Source organism: Oncorhynchus nerka, unplaced genomic scaffold, assembly GCF_034236695.1.
Source record: "Oncorhynchus nerka isolate Pitt River unplaced genomic scaffold, Oner_Uvic_2.0 unplaced_scaffold_1448, whole genome shotgun sequence".
NCBI classification, from domain to species: domain Eukaryota; kingdom Metazoa; phylum Chordata; class Actinopteri; order Salmoniformes; family Salmonidae; genus Oncorhynchus; species Oncorhynchus nerka.
In genome coordinates this window covers 38,579-54,003 of record NW_027039867.1, presented here as the reverse complement: position 1 = coordinate 54,003, position 15,425 = coordinate 38,579, and positions in this window count along the sequence as shown.

Genomic DNA, 15,425 nt, shown 5'->3' with positions numbered 1-15,425 from the left:
TTACTGACCCACCACTCTAACCACTAGTCTATCTGACCATACCGTACCAGTTACTGACCCACCACTCTAACCACTAGTCTATCTGACCATACCAGTTACTGACCACCACTCTAACCACTAGTCTATCTGACCATACCAGTTACTGACCCAACACTCTAACCACTAGTCTATCTTACCATACCACTGACCATGTGGACACCTCCTAGTGGTGGGGTTGTTAGGTGTGTTTATCAGACCATGTGGACACCTCCTAGTGGTCTGGTTGTTAGGAGTGTTTATCAGACCATGTGGACACCTCCTAGTGGTCTGGTTGTTAGGAGTGTTTACCAGACCATGTGGACACCTCCTAGTGGTGGGGTTGTTAGGAGTGTTTATCAGACCATGTGGACACCTCCTTGTGGTGGGGTTGTTAGGAGTGTTTATCAGACCATGTGGACACCTCCTAGTGGTGGGGTTGTTAGGAGTGTTTATCAGACCATGTGGACACCTCCTAGTGGTGGCGTTGTTAGGAGTGTTCATCAGACCATGTGGACACCTCCTTGTGGTGGGGTTGTTAGGAGTGTTTATCAGACCATGTGGACACCTCCTAGTGGTGGGGTTGTTAGGAGTGTTTATCAGACCATGTGGACACCTCCTAGTGGTGGCGTTGTTAGGAGTGTTTATCAGACCATGTGGACACCTCCTAGTGGTGGGGTTGTTACCATGTGGACCTCCTAGTGGTGGGGTTGTTAGGAGTGTTTATCAGACCACGTGGACACCTCCTAGTGGTGGAGTTGTTAGGAGTGTTTATCAGACCATGTGGACACCTCCTAGTGGTGGGGTTGTTAGGAGTGTTAATCAGACCATGTGGACACCTCCTAGTGGTCTGGTTGTTAGGAGTGTTAATCAGACCATGTGGACACCTCCTAGTGGTCTGGTTGTTAGGAGTGTTTATCAGACCATGTAGACACCTCCTAGTGGTTGGGTTGTTAGGAGTGTTTATCAGACCATGTGGACACCTCCTAGTGGTCTGGTTGTTAGGAGTGTTAATCAGACCATGTGGACACCTCCTAGTGGTGGGTTGTTAGGAGTGTTTATCAGACCATGTGGACACCTCCTAGTGGTCTGGTTGTTAGTAGTGTTTATCAGACCATGTGGACACCTCCTAGTGGTCTGGTTGTTAGGAGTGTTTATCAGACCATGTGGACACCTCCTAGTGGTCTGGTTGTTAGGAGTGTTTATCAGACCATGTGGACACCTCCTAGTGATGGCGTTGTTAGGAGTGTTTATCAGACCATGTGGACACCTCCTAGTGGTGGGGTTGTTAGGGGTGTTTATCAGACCATGTGGACACCTCTTAGTGGTGGGGTTGTTAGAAGTTTTTATCAGACCATGTGGACACCTCCTAGTGGTGGGGTTGTTAGGAGTGTTTATCACACCATGTGGACACCTCCTAGTGGTGGGTAGTTAGAAGTGTTTATCAGACCATGTGGACACCTCCTAGTGCTGGGGTTGTTAGGAGTGTTTATCAGACCATGTGGACACCTCCTAGTGGTGGGGTTGTTAGGGGTGTTTATCAGACCATGTGGACACCTCTTAGTGGTGGGGTTGTTAGAAGTGTTTATCAGACCATGTGGACACCTCCTAGTGGTGGGGTTGTTAGGAGTGTTTATCACACCATGTGGACACCTCCTAGTGGTGGGTTGTTAGGAGTGTTTATCACACCATGTGGACACCTCTTAGTGGTGGGGTTGTTAGAAGTGTTTATCAGACCATGTGGACACCTCTTAGTGGTGGGGTTGTTAGAAGTGTTTATCAGACCATGTGGACACGTGGTCAGGTTGTTAGGAGTGTTTATCAGACCATGTGGACACCTCTTAGTAGTGGGGTTGTTAGGAGTGTTTATCAGACCATGTGGACACCTCCTAGTGGTGGGGTTGTTAGGAGTGTTTATCAGACCATGTGGGCACCTCCTAGTGGTGGGGTTGTTAATAGAACTACCCCTCTCGGATCCGGGAGAATTGTCATCAACTTACACTAATTAGCATAACGCAACGGACAAAAAATCTTACTAGAAAATATTCATATTCATGAAATCACAAGTGAAATATATTGAAACACAGCTTAGGGATGAAATTCCAAATTGAAGTTGGATTCTTTAAGAAATGTTTTTCCCAATGTATCTTTAAAGTATTATTAGTATTATTTATAGTAAAATCAACTAAATGTTCATAACGACAGATGTCCTGATATAATGTGTGTGATTTTCCCAGATGAAGTTGAAAAGCATCTGGTCAACCTCTTTCCCTATTTTGTGGTCAAGATGTAGGGACTGGGCTGCAAACAGCTTCTGTATGACTGAAGCCTTTAGTGATTTAGTCTGATGCTTTAATATATAACATTCTGCCCTCCGAATTCATATCTAAGGGGCATTTTTCATTAGTGCAAATCTGTTCTGTGAGAATATCTAATAATAATAATAACTTTGTAAATCAGGATGCATTATGAAAGGACAATAAGAGACGGTGGTAATATGTTTCCTTTTAGAGACTATAATACATGACAACCAGGTCATTTTAGTTTCTCTTAGAATCACAACCTCAGTGTAACAACAGTTTGTCATTTCCCAACAGGTACAGTTCTCCTGAACAAACAAGTGCAGGACAGAGGAATAGCAATTCTTACCTTGTTCTAAATTCAATCACCTTCTTCATCCTCATCATCCTCATCATTCAGTTCATTGAAATACAGTTTTGAAGTTGTGCACAATTATCAGTTTCTGTTTGGTTTATGCAGCCCATTCATTCACTGTCAGCTACATCAGCCCATTCATTCACTGTCAGCTACATCAGCCCATTCATTCACTGTCAGCTACATCAGCCCATTCATTCACTGTCAGCTACATCAGCCCATTCATTCACTGTCAGCTACATCAGCCCATTCATTCACTGTCAGCTACATTAGACAAATTAGTGCCTTGGAATCCAAGAGCATAGTCAGTGCTCTACCTCCCCCTTGTGGTGGTGTGGAACAAAGCAATAAGCAGTCAAGCAGGGTAATGTACTAAACCACAAATTACCTCTAAATCCTGCAGCATAATCTCAAAACTTAATTCAGGAACTAAGTAGATCTGAAAGTAGATCTGTAAGTAGATCTGGAAGTAGATCTGGAAGTAGATCTGTAAATAACTTCATCTTTAGAAAGCAACACTCAACCTTTCAAGGATAAATCCCTCTGCAACCATTGGTTCAAGTTCTTTTAGTTTTCTTCAATAATAAGTACACAGATTGAATGAGCATATTTTCTGTTGATCCTTAGATATGGTAATCCCAAGGTATGTTACATTTTCCTTAAGTGGAATATTGCAGATAGAGGGATTCACACAGTCTGTAACATATGTCTATCACACAGTCTGTAACATATGTCTATCACACAGTCTGTAACATATGTCTATCACACAGTCTGTAACATATGTCTGTTCCTCATGAAGACAGATTGGGTCTCCTCTATAATTGAGTCCAATATTGCTTTCATTCTTTTTGCAAATATAGAGGCTGATATTTGTAGTCATTGAGCAGACAGACTGGACACCAATTATCGAGGAGAAACAAGTCTTTCTTGGGCTTATGGATGAATGTAATCAGAGCTTGATTCAAACTGGGAGGGAGAGCATTATTTACAATGTAATCAGACCTGGAGTCAAACTGGGAGGGAGAGCATTATTTACAATGTAATCAGACCTGGAGTCAAACTGGGAGGGAGAGCATTATTTACAATGTAATCAGACCTGGAGTCAAACTGGGAGGGAGAGCATTTTTACAATGTAATCAGACCTGGAGTCAGACTGGGAGGGAGAGCATTATTTACAATGTAATCAGACCTGGAGTCAAACTGGGAGGGAGAGCATTATTTACAATGTAATCAGACCTGGTGTCAAACTGGGAGGGAGAGCATTATTTACAATGTAATCAGACCTGGAGTCAAACTGGGAGGGAGAGCATTATTTACAATGTAATCAGACCTGGAGTCAAACTGGGAGGGAGAGCATTTTTACAATGTAATCAGACCTGGCTGGAGTCAAACTGGGAGGGAGAGCATTATTTACAATGTAATCAGACCTGGAGTCAAACTGGGAGGGAGAGCATTATTTACAATGTAATCAGACCTGGAGTCAAACTGGGAGGGAGAGCATTATTTACAATGTAATCAGACCTGGAGTCAGACTGGGAGGAAGAGCATTATTTACAATGCTTTCAGAAAAGACCAACAGAAAAGGGACTAACTGTTCTGTAAACAGTTGTGTAAAACTCAGCAGATACACCATCAGTCCCAGGAGACCTCCAACAGAAAAGGGACTAACTGTTCTGTAATCAGTTGTGTAAAACTCAGCAGATACACCATCAGTCCCAGGAGACCTCCAACAGAAAAGGGACTAACTGTTCTGTAAACAGTTGTGTAAAACTCAGCAGATACACCATCAGTCCCAGGAGACCTCCAACAGAAAAGGGACTAACTGTTCTGTAAACAGTTGTGTAAAACTCAGCAGATACACCATCAGTCCCAGGAGACCTCCAACAGAAAAGGGACTAACTGTTCTGTAATCAGTTGTGTAAAACTCAGCAGATACACCATCAGTCCCAGGAGACGTATTATTTTTAAGTTGTTCAATAGAATAAATGATGTGTTCAACTATAACAGGGTTTCATCACACTGTTCCCTGTCAGCCTCACCAACTGATTTCACATCCCCCAGACAATCACAACAAAGAGTTGAGGACACCTCACAATACTGTAGAAGATGAGGACACCTCACAATAAGGTAGAAGATGAGGACACCTCACAATACTGTAGAAGATGAGGACACCTCACAATACTGTAGAAGATGAGGACACCTCACAATACTGTAGAAGATGAGGACACCTCACAATACTGTAGAAGATGAGGACACCTCACAATACTGTAGAAGATGAGGACACCTCACAATACTGTAGAAGATGAGGACACCTCACAATACTGTAGAAGATGAGGACACCTTTCACAATACTGTAGAAGATGAGGACACCTCACGATACTGTAGAAGATGAGGACACCTCACGATACTGTAGACGATGAGGACACCTCACAATACTGTAGAAGATGAGGACACCTCACAATACTGTAGAAGATGAGGACACCTCACAATACTGTAGAAGATGAGGACACCTCACAATACTGTAGAAGATGAGGACACCTCACAATACTGTAGAAGATGAGGACACCTCACAATACTGTAGAAGATGAGGACACCTCACAATACTGTAGAAGATGAGGACACCTCACAATACTGTAGAAGATGAGGACACCTCACAATACTGTAGAAGATGAGGACACCTCACAATACTGTAGAAGATGAGGACACCTCACAATACTGTAGAAGATGAGGACACCTCACAATACTGTAGAAGATGAGGACACCTCACAATACTGTAGAAGATGCAACTGAAGATGGAGATTAATGTGGGGTCATTTGTGATGAGACCAGTCAGATTTAATTGCTGAATTGTATTATTTTTAGAGGTGTTTTTCTTAACTGAAAAAAAAACTAGATTAATTTTGTCCACCCTCCTCCATTTCTACCTACATCTGACTAAGGTTCTGTCTGCTTTCAGTTTATACATATCATCCAACTGGTGTTGTAGATCAAACAGAACAGATGTATCCTCCTCTGAAAGACTTTCAACAGGCTTTTGAACAAGACAGGTGATCTTTGTAATGACACTTTCTTCTTCAGTTCTCCTGGTCTTGACAACAAAACTCTCATGTTTTCTTGCATATTTTCCAACCTTAAAAAGCTCCCAGTTATTACTGTATGAATTGTTATTCATAGCGTTGTTCCTGAAGTGTGTAATTACATTGTTTATCTCCATCTGGACCAACTCATGTTTTAATATAGAGCTATTAAGCTTCCAATAGGATGCTCTGCCAGGGCCATTATCAGAGATACACAGTGTAATGTCAGTATAAACAGCTCTATGGTCAGTAAGGGCCATTATCAGAGATAAACAGTGTAATGTCAATATAAACAGCTCTATGATCAGTAAGGGCCATTATCAGAGATACACAGTGTAATGTCAATATAAACAGCTCTATGATCAGTAAGGGCCATTATCAGAGATAAACAGTGTAATGTCAGTATAAACAGCTCTATGGTCAGTAAGGGCCATTATCAGAGATACACAGTGTAATGTCAATATAAACAGCTCTATGGTCAGTAAGGGCCATTATCAGAGATAAACAGTGTAATGTCAATATAAACAGCTCTATGATCAGTAAGGGCCATTATCAGAGATAAACAGTGTAATGTCAATATAAACAGCTCTATGATCAGTAAGGGCCATTATCAGAGATACACAGTGTAATGTCAATATAAACAGCTCTATGATCAGTAAGGGCCATTATCAGAGATAAACAGTGTAATGTCAATATAAACAGCTCTATGATCAGTAAGGGCCATTATCAGAGATAAACAGTGTAATGTCAATATAAACAGCTCTATGATCAGTAAGGGCCATTATCAGAGATACACAGTGTAATGTCAATATAAACAGCTCTATGATCAGTAAGGGCCATTATCAGAGATAAACAGTGTAATGTCAATATAAACAGCTCTATGATCAGTAAGGGCCATTATCAGAGATAAACAGTGTAATGTCAATATAAACAGCTCTATGATCAGTAAGGGCCATTATCAGAGATAAACAGTGTAATGTCAGTATAAACAGCTCTATGATCAGTAAGGGCCATTATCAGAGATAAACAGTGTAATGTCAATATAAACAGCTCTATGATCAGTAAGGGCCATTATCAGAGATACACAGTGTAATGTCAATATAAACAGCTCTATGATCAGTAAGGGCCATTATCAGAGATACACAGTGTAATGTCAATATAAACATATAAAAATTGAAATTGAAATTGAAAGTAAAGCATTAGGGAACTTGGTTAGCCTACTATAAGTAAAGCTTTAGGGAACTTGGTTAGCCTACTATAAGTAAAGCTTTAGGGAACTTGGTTAGCCTACTATAAGTAAATCATTAGGGAACTTGGTTAGCCTACTATAAGTAAAGCATTAGGGAACTTGGTTAGCCTAATATAAGTAAAGCATTAGGGAACTTGGTTAGCCTACTATAAGTAAAGCATTAGGGAACTTGGTTAGCCTACTATAAGTAAAGCATTAGGGAACTTGGTTAGCCTAATATAAGTAAAGCATTAGGGAACTTGGTTAGCCTACTATAAGTAAAGCATTAGGGAACTTGGTTAACCTACTATAAGTAAAGCATTAGGGAACTTGGTTAGCCTACTATAAGTAAAGCATTAGGGAGCTTGGTTAGCCTACTATAAGTAAAGCATTAGGGAACTTGGTTAGCCTACTATAAGTAAAGCATTAGGGAACTTGGTTAGCCTACTATAAGTAAAGCATTAGGAACTTGGGGAACTTAGCCTACTATAAGTAAATCATTAGGGAACTTGGTTAGCCTACTATAAGTAAAGCATTAGGGAACTTGGTTAGCCTACTATAAGTAAATCATTAGGGAACTTGGTTAGCCTACTATAAGTAAAGCATTAGGGAACTTGGTTAGCCTACTATAAGTAAAGCATTAGGGAACTTGGTTAGCCTACTATAAGTAAAGCATTAGGGAACTTGGTTAGCCTACTATAAGTAAAGCATTAGGGAACTTGGTTAGCCTACTATAAGTAAATCATTAGGGAACTTGGTTAGCCTACTATAAGTAAAGCATTAGGGAACTTGGTTAGCCTACTATAAGTAAAGCATTAGGGAACTTGGTTAGCCTACTATAAGTAAAGCATTAGGGAACTTGGTTAGCCTAATATAAGTAAAGCATTAGGGAACTTGGTTAGCCTACTATAAGTAAAGCATTAGGGAACTTGGTTAGCCTACTATAAGTAAAGCATTAGGGAACTTGGTTAGCCTACTATAAGTAAAGCATTAGGGAACTTGGTTAGCCTAATATAAGTAAAGCATTAGGGAACTTGGTTTAGGGAACTTGGTTAGCCTACTATAAGTAAAGCATTAGGGAACTTGGTTAGCCTACTATAAGTAAAGCATTAGGGAACTTGGTTAGCCTACTATAAGTAAAGCATTAGGGAACTTGGTTAGCCTACTATAAGTAAATCATTAGGGAACTTGGTTAGCCTACTATAAGTAAAGCATTAGGGAACTTGGTTAGCCTACTATAAGTAAAGCATTAGGGAACTTGGTTAGCCTACTATAAGTAAAGCATTAGGGAACTTGGTTAGCCTACTATAAGTAAAGCATTAGGGAACTTGGTTAGCCTACTATAAGTAAAGCATTAGGGAACTTGGTTAGCCTACTATAAGTAAAGCATTAGGGAACTTGGTTAGCCTACTATAAGTAAATCATTAGGGAACTTGGTTAGCCTACTATAAGTAAAGCATTAGGGAACTTGGTTAGCCTACTATAAGTAAAGCATTAGGGAACTTGGTTAGCCTACTATAAGTAAAGCATTAGGGAACTTGGTTAGCCTACTATAAGTAAAGCATTAGGAACTTGGTTAGCCTACTATAAAGTAAAGCATTAGGGAACTTGGTTAGCCTACTATAAGTAAAGCATTAGGGAACTTGGTTAGCCTACTATAAGTAAAGCATTAGGGAACTTGGTTAGCCTACTATAAGTAAAGCATTAGGGAACTTGGTTAGCCTACTATAAGTAAAGCATTAGGAACTTGGTTAGCCTACTATAAGTAAAGCATTAGGGAACTTGGTTAGCCTACTATAAGTAAAGCATTAGGGAACTTGGTTAGCCTACTATAAGTAAAGCATTAGGGAACTTGGTTAGCCTACTATAAGTAAAGCATTAGGGAACTTGGTTAGCCTACTATAAGTAAAGCATTAGGGAACTTGGTTAGCCTACTATAAGTAAAGCATTAGGGAACTTGGTTAGCCTACTATAAGTAAACTATAAGTAAAGCATTAGGGAACTTGGTTAACCTACTATAAGTAAAGCATTAGGAACTTGGTTAGCCTACTATAAGTAAAGCATTAGGGAACTTGGTTAGCCTACTATAAGTAAAGCATTAGGGAACTTGGTTAGCCTACTATAAGTAAAGCATTAGGGAACTTGGTTAGCCTACTATAAGTAAAGCATTAGGGAACTTGGTTAACCTACTATAAGTAAAGCATTAGGGAACTTGGTTAGCCTACTATAAGTAAAGCATTAGGGAACTTGGTTAGCCTACTATAAGTAAAGCATTAGGGAACTTGGTTAGCCTACATTATTGGTTAAGTAAAGCATTAGGGAACTTGGTTAGCCTACTATAAGTAAAGCATTAGGGAACTTGGTTAGCCTACTATAAGTAAAGCATTAGGGAACTTGGTTAGCCTACTATAAGTAAAGCATTAGGGAACTTGGTTAGCCTACTATAAGTAAAGCATTAGGGAACTTGGTTAGCCTACTATAAGTAAAGCATTAGGGAACTTGGTTAGCCTACTATAAGTAAAGCATTAGGGGTTTAACTATAAGTAAAGCATTAGGGAACTTGGTTAGCCTACTATAAGTAAAGCATTAGGGAACTTGGTTAGCCTACTATAAGTAAAGCATTAGGGAACTTGGTTAGCCTACTATAAGTAAAGCATTAGGGAACTTGGTTAGCCTACTATAAGTAAAGCATTAGGGAACTTGGTTAGCCTACTATAAGTAAAGCATTAGGGAACTTGGTTAGCCTACTATAAGTAAAGCATTAGGGAACTTGGTTAGCCTACTATAAGTAAAGCATTAGGGAACTTGGTTAGCCTACTATAAGTAAAGCATTAGGGAACTTGGTTAGCCTACTATAAGTAAAGCATTAGGGAACTTGGTTAGCCTACTATAAGTAAAGCATTAGGGAACTTGGTTAGCCTACTATAAGTAAAGCATTAGGGAACTTGGTTAGCCTACTATAAGTAAAGCATTAGGGAACTTGGTTAGCCTACTATAAGTAAAGCATTAGGAACTTGGTTAGCCTACTATAAGTAAAGCATTAGGGAACTTGGTTAGCCTACTATAAGTAAAGCATTAGGGAACTTGGTTAGCCTACTATAAGTAAAGCATTAGGGAACTTGGTTAGCCTACTATAAGTAAAGCATTAGGGAACTTGGTTAGCCTACTATAAGTAAAGCATTAGGGAACTTGGTTAGCCTACTATAAGTAAAGCATTAGGGAACTTGGTTAGCCTACTATAAGTAAAGCATTAGGGAACTTGGTTAGCCTACTATAAGTAAAGCATTAGGGAACTTGGTTAGCCTACTATAAGTAAAGCATTAGGGGAACTTGGTTAGCCTACTATAAGTAAAGCATTAGGGAACTTGGTTAGCCTACTATAAGTAAAGCATTAGGGAACTTGGTTAGCCTACTATAAGTAAAGCTTGGTTATACTATAAGTAAAGCATTAGGAACTTGGTTAGCCTACTATAAGTAAAGCATTAGGGAACTTGGTTAGCCTACTATAAGTAAAGCATTAGGAACTTAGTAAAGGGGAACTTGGTTAGCCTACTATAAGTAAAGCATTTAGGGAACTTGGTTAGCCTACTATAAGTAAAGCATTAGGGAACTTGGTTAGCCTACTATAAGTAAAGCATTAGGGAACTTGGTTAGCCTACTATAAGTAAAGCATTAGGGAACTTGGTTAGCCTACTATAAGTAAAGCATTAGGGAACTTGGTTAGCCTACTATAAGTAAAGCATTAGGGAACTTGGTTAGCCTACTATAAGTAAAGCATTAGGGAACTTGGTTAGCCTACTATAAGTAAAGCATTAGGGAACTTGGTTAGCCTACTATAAGTAAAGCATTAGGGAACTTGGTTAGCCTACTATAAGTAAAGCTTTAGGGAACTTGGTTAGCCTACTATAAGTAAAGCATTAGGGAACTTGGTTAGCCTACATTATTGGTTAGCCTACTAGTAAAGCATTAGGGAACTTGGTTTAACCTACTATAAGTAAAGCATTAGGGAACTTGGTTAGCCTACTATAAGTAAAGCATTAGGGAACTTGGTTAGCCTACTATAAGTAAAGCATTAGGGAACTTGGTTAGCCTACTATAAGTAAAGCATTAGGGAACTTGGTTAACCTACTATAAGTAAAGCATTAGGGAACTTGGTTAGCCTACTATAAGTAAAGCATTAGGGAACTTGGTTAGCCTACTATAAGTAAAGCATTAGGGAACTTGGTTAGCCTACTATAAGTAAAGCATTAGGGAACTTAGCCTACTATAAGTAAAGCATTAGGGAACTTGGTTAGCCTACTATAAGTAAAGCTTTAGGGAACTTGGTTAGCCTACTATAAGTAAAGCATTAGGGAACTTGGTTAGCCTACTATAAGTAAAGCATTAGGGAACTTGGTTAGCCTACTATAAGTAAAGCATTAGGGAACTTGGTTAGCCTACTATAAGTAAAGCTTTAGGGAACTTGGTTAGCCTACTATAAGTAAAGCATTAGGGAACTTGGTTAGCCTACTATAAGTAAAGCATTAGGGAACTTGGTTAGCCTACTATAAGTAAAGCATTAGGGAACTTGGTTAGCCTACTATAAGTAAAGCATTAGGGAACTTGGTTAGCCTACTATAAGTAAAGCATTAGGGAACTTGGTTAGCCTACTATAAGTAAAGCATTAGGGAACTTGGTTAGCCTACTATAAGTAAATCATTAGGGAACTTGGTTAGCCTACTATAAGTAAATCATTAGGGAACTTGGTTAGCCTACTATAAGTAAAGCATTAGGGAACTTGGTTAGCCTACTATAAGTAAAGCATTAGGGAACTTGGTTAGCCTACTATAAGTAAAGCATTAGGGAACTTGGTTAGCCTACTATAAGTAAATCATTAGGGAACTTGGTTTAGCCTACTATAAGTAAATCATTAGGGAACTTGGTTAGCCTACTATAGGGAACTTGTAAAGCATTAGGGAACTTGGTTAACCTACTATAAGTAAAGCATTAGGGAACTTGGTTAGCCTACTATAAGTAAATCATTAGGGAACTTGGTTAGCCTACTATAAGTAAAGCATTAGGGAACTTGGTTAGCCTACTATAAGTAAAGCATTAGGGAACTTGGTTAGCCTACTATAAGTAAATCATTAGGGAACTTGGTTTAGCCTACTATAAGTAAAGCATTAGGGAACTTGGTTAGCCTACTATAAGTAAAGCATTAGGGAACTTGGTTAGCCTACTATAAGTAAATCATTAGGAACTTGGTTAGCCTACTATAAGTAAATCATTAGGGAACTTGGTTAGCCTACTATAAGTAAATCATTAGGGAACTTGGTTAGCCTACTATAAGTAAATCATTAGGGAACTTGGTTAGCCTACTATAAAAGTAAACTTGCATTAGGGAACTTGGTTAGCCTACTATAAGTAAATCATTAGGGGTTAACTTGGTTAGCCTACTATAAGTAAAGCATTAGGGAACTTGGTTAGCCTACTATAAGTAAAGCATTAGGGAACTTGGTTAGCCTACTATAAGTAAAGCATTAGGGAACTTGGTTAGCCTACTATAAGTAAAGCATTAGGGAACTTGGTTAGCCTACTATAAGTAAAGCATTAGGGAACTTGGTTAGCCTACTATAAGTAAAGCATTAGGGAACTTGGTTAGCCTACTATAAGTAAAGCATTAGGGAACTTGGTTAGCCTACTATAAAGCATTAGGGAACTTGTAACTATAAAGCATTAGGGAACTTGGTTAGCCTACTATAAGTAAAGCATTAGGGAACTTGGTTAACCTACTATAAAGCATTAGTACTATAAAAAGCATTAGGGAACTTGGTTAGCCTACTATAAGTAAAGCATTAGGGAACTTGGTTAGCCTACTATAAGTAAAGCATTAGGGAACTTGGTTAGCCTACTATAAGTAAAGCATTAGGAACTTGGTTAGCCTACTATAAGTAAAGCATTAGGAACTTGGATTAGCCTACTATAAGTAAAGCATTAGGAACTTGGTTAGCCTACTATAAGTAAAGCATTAGGGAACTTGGTTAGCCTACTATAAGTAAAGCATTAGGGAACTTGGTTAGCCTACTATAAGTAAAGCATTAGGGAACTTGGTTAGCCTACTATAAGTAAAGCATTAGGGAACTTGGTTAGCCTACTATAAGTAAAGCATTAGGGGAACTTGGTTAGCCTACTATAAGTAAAGCATTAGGGAACTTGGTTAGCCTACTATAAGTAAAGCATTAGGGAACTTGGTTAGCCTACTATAAGTAAAGCATTAGGGAACTTGGTTAGCCTACTATAAGTAAAGCATTAGGGAACTTGGTTAGCCTACTATAAAAGTAAACTTGCATTAGGGGGAACTTGGTTAGCCTACTATAAGTAAAGCATTAGGGAACTTGGTTAGCCTACTATAAGTAAAGCATTAGGGAACTTGGTTAGCCTACTATAAGTAAAGCATTAGGGAACTTGGTTAGCCTACTATATAGTAAAGCATTAGGGAACTTGGTTAGCCTACTATAAGTAAAGCATTAGGGAACTTGGTTAGCCTACTATAAGTAAAGCATTAGGGAACTTGGTTAGCCTACTATAAGTAAAGCATTAGGAACTTGGTTTAGCCTACTATAAGTAAAGCATTAGGGAACTTGGTTAGCCTACTATAAGTAAAGCATTAGGGAACTTGGTTAGCCTACTATAAGTAAAGCATTAGGAACTTGGTTAGCCTACTATAAGTAAAGCATTAGGGAACTTGGTTAGCCTACTATAAGTAAATCATTAGGGAACTTGGTTAGCCTACTATAAGTAAAGCATTAGGGAACTTGGTTAGCCTACTATAAGTAAAGCATTAGGGGAACTTGGTTAGCCTACTATAAGTAAATCATTAGGGAACTTGGTTAGCCTACTATAAGTAAATCATTAGGGAACTTGGTTAGCCTACTATAAGTAAAGCATTAGGGAACTTGGTTAGCCTACTATAAGTAAAGCATTAGGGAACTTGGTTAGCCTACTATAAGTAAAGCATTAGGGAACTTGGTTAGCCTACTATAAGTAAAAGCATTAGGAACTTGGTTAGCCTACTATAAGTAAAGCATTAGGGAACTTGGTTAGCCTACTATAAGTAAAGCATTAGGGAACTTGGTTAGCCTACTATAAGTAAAGCATTAGGGAACTTGGTTAGCCTACTATAAGTAAAGCTTTAGGAACTTGGTTAACATTAGGGAACTTGGTTAGCCTACTATAAGTAAAGCATTAGGAACTTGGTTAACCTACTATAAGTAAAGCATTAGGGAACTTGGTTAGCCTACTATAAGTAAAGCATTAGGGAACTTGGTTAGCCTACTATAAGTAAAGCATTAGGGAACTTGGTTAGCCTACTATAAGTAAAGCATTAGGGAACTTGGTTAACCTACTATAAGTAAAGCATTAGGGAACTTGGTTAGCCTACTATAAGTAAATCATTAGGGAACTTGGTTAGCCTACTATAAGTAAAGCATTAGGGAACTTGGCCTACTATAAGTAAAGCATTAGGGAACTTGGTTAGCCTACTATAAGTAAAGCATTAGGGAACTTGGTTAGCCTAATATAAGTAAAGCATTAGGGAACTTGGTTAGCCTACTATAAGTAAAGCATTAGGGAAACTTGGTTAGCCTACTATAAGTAAAGCATTAGGGAACTTGGTTAGCCTACTATAAGTAAAGCATTAGGGAACTTGGTTAGCCTACTATAAGTAAAGCTTTAGGGAACTTGGTTAGCCTACTATAAGTAAAGCTTTAGGGAACTTGGTTAACCTACTATAAGTAAAGCATTAGGGAACTTGGTTAGCCTACTATAAGTAAAGCATTAGGGAACTTGGTTAGCCTACTATAAGTAAAGCATTAGGAACTTGCATTAGGGAACTTGGTTAGCCTACTATAAGTAAAGCATTAGGGAACTTGGTTAGCCTACTATAAGTAAAGCATTAGGGAACTTGGTTAGCCTACTATAAGTAAAGCATTAGGCATTAGGGAACTTGGTTAGCCTACTATAAGTAAATCATTAGGGAACTTGGTTAGCCTACTATAAGTAAAGCATTAGGGAACTTGGTTAGCCTACTATAAGTAAAGCATTAGGGAACTTGGTTAGCCTACTATAAGTAAAGCATTAGGGAACTTGGTTAGCCTACTATAAGTAAAGCATTAGGGAACTTGGTTAGCCTACTATAAGTAAAGCATTATAAGTAGCATTAGGAACTTGGTTAGCCTACTATAAGTAAAGCATTAGGGAACTTGGTCAGCCAATGGAGAATATGCTTTTCCAAAGAAACAAGTCACTGATCATTTTCAAGTTTGGCATTGAACCAATAAATGTTGGTAATAATGTAATACAGTTGATGACAAGACACAGAAAGTGACCAATAGGGTCCCAGTCTGAGTGTAAAATACTTCCATTGAACTGATTCATTAGAGTGGTGACTCCAGCAGAGAGTTCAGAACCAG